This window comes from Morone saxatilis, unplaced genomic scaffold (assembly GCF_004916995.1).
Source record: "Morone saxatilis isolate NCDOM2014 unplaced genomic scaffold, NCSU_SB_2.0 Contig18, whole genome shotgun sequence".
Taxonomy (NCBI): Eukaryota; Metazoa; Chordata; class Actinopteri; family Moronidae; genus Morone; species Morone saxatilis.
Genome location: NW_023339740.1, coordinates 27,873,202 through 27,876,749, shown reverse-complemented (window position 1 = coordinate 27,876,749; position 3,548 = coordinate 27,873,202). Strand labels below are relative to the sequence as shown.

General features: G+C 37.3%; 1 protein-coding gene across 1 annotated transcript in view; it reads right to left on the bottom strand.

The window, feature by feature from the left end:
* Positions 1 to 1,951: 1,951 nt before the first annotated feature.
* Positions 1,952 to 3,548, bottom strand: part of rbpjl (recombination signal binding protein for immunoglobulin kappa J region-like) — a gene marked incomplete in the record, with an annotated part of 22,282 nt that continues 20,685 nt past the window's right edge. Inside the window, 1 exon segment of the mRNA XM_035662657.1 lies at positions 1,952 to 3,548.

Genomic DNA, 3,548 nt, shown 5'->3' with positions numbered 1-3,548 from the left:
CTGCATAGTGTTAGTTTTCTAATCAGTAATCAGAAACATTATGTCTGACCTTAATGTAACTCCACCGTCACTCTGTATCACAAATTAAACTAGAATATTTGCATTTACCACAATGTGATAGAAATAGTTGTGTACAGAATTAAAAGAGAACCTACAGACTGGATGAATTCGAAAGGATCAATGACCTTTATTGAAGGGACAGATGGCTTAAAGGGACTGCAAAAACATGTTTTTCATTGCTAACATCCAAAATTAGGCATTATATCTCAGTAGATTTTTGTATTATTGATGTGCATTGGCTTCACAATAAAAAGAGAACCTAAAAGAGAAGCTAAAATCTTGCTTTCTCTCACACCACCACACAGCTGGCCGATCGCTGCGTGAAGTGGGTATGTAAATGTATCGTTTGGCCATCTGACACGCAAAGAATTGTCTGAAGGTGGAGTGAACTGTCAGTTTGTTTGCACACTGAATATCTCTGCGATATGATTAAAACTACAGAGAAATCAGTGACTTCTAATGAATGTATTTTCAATTCAATGTTTCTCACTATCACAGCACAAGATGAGATTTCTGTGAATTGTAGCTGCTTTGAAAATGAATAGAAAACTTCCTCACATACTGTCGAGGCTGATGAGAAATACCATGTTAAGAATGAGAAGTATGCTAGGGATGAAAAGAGGATGAAATTTTGCTTTTACCATAGAGCAATGTGGGAGGTCCCGTCATGCTTGTGTGATTATCTCCTGCTTCGCTTGGTCGGAACAAAAGAGCTTTTTGGTTGCACTTTTCACCACAAACTTAATTACTCCTAACTTAACTTCCAAAGATCAAACATACAGTAGGATCAGAGTGTGGAGCAGAGACGGCTGATATCGGCTTTGTTGGTTTGTTGAATTTCCAGACCTTTAATTAATTGGATTAAGATAATAAGGATGAGAGCTTTATAAAATGTAAGACTGGTGGATTACTGAATGTGATCTGAAGGATTTCTGTCATCACTGAGCTCTGAAGCCTGTTTATCAAATGTGTAATACCTTAGAGGATCAAAATCACTTTCTAACACAAAACAAAATACAGTGAAACCCTTTATTCTCTTTTTTTTTTCAAAATGACCCCTTGGGAACAAAAAGCAAAGCTCTAGCAGAGCTGCACTGTTAGTTACAAAGTTTATATTGTAAGCTTTTACTAGTACACACATACCTTATCAGTATCCTGAACTGATGGTGAGCTACTGAAATGTATTGGGCCTCATGTAAAAACATATTTACATTCTTTTTTTAAATCTCTGACTTTTGAGCTTTGCTTGTAAGATGTTTCCAAGTCTGATTAACCAAACATTCTTAAAGTAACTACCTCCAACCGGTCGAGGCAGACAGTAGCCCACCAAGTTTTTCTTTGCCACTCTTGCCAATTGCTTGCTCATGGTGGGAATAGTTTGGTCTCTGTACAGTCTAGAACTGCTCTAGAATTAAAGTATCCACACATTACTTTTGTCATGATTTGGCACTATTGGCTATAGGTAGGGCCTTTTGTGTTGTTTGCAGGTTTTTCACAGCCACCGCAGTTTGTCCTACACGATCTCACGACTAGCTGCACTAAATCATACACACTGGTTCTTTAACTGCACAAACTTGTCATGAATTGCTTGTATAAGTTGGTAAGTTGGTGGGAAAGTTTCAAATCAAGTCAATCAGTTAACAAAGAAGAATTTCACATTGTGGAGCATCAAGTCCTGGTGTCAGAAATCTGTACACAGAAGCACAGTAGCTGTATTTGAGCACCCAAACAGAAAATAGTAATAGAATGAAAAGAATAGAGACGATGCTAGAACTGATTGTAAATGTACAATGTGTAATTTCTGCCACTGGGGGTCACCAAACAAAACAAGAAATACAGATGACTTTGTAAAGTAGCATTGTTGTTTTCATTGTTAAACATCCAGCATGGCTCATGAAATGAATAGAAGTACACAACTCAACAAAATATATAGCATAGGTCTAGTGTTTTTGGACAATTTAATGCAGACATGTTTTAGTTGTACTGTTTCACTGAATGTAACAACTTGTTCCGTATTCTTTTGAAACAATGTCAGAAATGTCTGTTAAGTGTTGTAAATAGTTACAAAAATAAGGTAAAATGTGGCTTTAGTAGTTGATTTTTAAGGTTGAAGTGATTAGAAAATTCATTGAATTACATAGCTTTTTCTCACAAGCAATGATTGATTAGGTCTAAGTTTTTTGATGTACCATAAACTTTTATCATTTTACCAAAACTGAACTAAAAAGGTATTGGGTCTCTTACATAACTCATCAAAGCTCTGATGGTAAAGTAATTGAAAACATTCAGAAAGATCCTGTGGGAGTAAACCCACATGAATTATTACAGTTACAGTTGAGAAACAAAGTGCCATTCACACACACACACACACACACACACACACACACACTAATCACACTCACATTACACTTCAGCTTACATCTTCTCACAGAATATTGGGTTGAACGTTGCCTCTCAAAGGATCAAAAGGGAAGCAGACAGTGTTTCATTGCTGCTTTCTCTCATAACACTCTAACTTCGGCTCGCGTGTCCATTCTCCAGAAAAAACATCCTTCTTCCCAATGCTTTCACGCCGGCGATCATGCTACAGCTTTCTATAGCTCTCTGTTTCTTCTTTGAGGCAGTCACTGTTCATTTTCCACTCTTGACCGTTTTATTGCCTCTCGGTGACACTGAATGCATCGTATGGATGTTTCTCTGGTGCCACAGAGATCAGAATCATTTAGGGCGTTTGCTGTGTTTAAACCCAATGTCTTACCGATGGCAACAGATAATATTAATTACTTCACAGCTGTCTCTAGGGAAAGTCTCTTTTTGCTCGTCTGCCACAGAGGTCAGAGCAGCCTCTCACTGGATATGGAGATGAGTCAGTGTCTGCAGTTAAATGCTTATGTAAACCAGGAAGTTGGTGGGATCAGATCCACTTCTGTTGTTTTATGATTTATCCTTGTAATAGGCTTCAAAGTTTTCCTGCAGTTTTTAATTTCTTCAACACATCAGTCCATCTCACCTTTGTTCATTTTTTTTTAACTTATTTTTTCATTATTTCTTTATTTTCTTACTGTCTAGCCGTCCAATAATGTTCAGTTCAGCTTGGAAGCTGCCATTTGTTGGAAACGTACCTGCTCACGCAACCATAAAGTAATCAGGTATATGGTACAAGTTTTCTTTTCATCTGTATTTGAACAAGTGTAAGTATTTGTGAAATTTCAACAGCCACACTACTGTGGGAAAGGTTTGGTTAGATTTAGGCATAAAATAAATATTGGTTCGGGTATGTTCATGAATCGTCACGCATACTCCACAGACAGAGCAAATGTGTCACACGAGTGCTGCACAAGCAAGGACCAAGGAGCCCTGTTTCCTAAAATGTCCAATAATATTAATTTATTGATTTATGTTCACATTCAACACTTAGTATTAATACAGTTAACGGTGATATTGTTATACTGCTGTGAAAATCTCTAGTGGAAGACCGGGAAGGGACC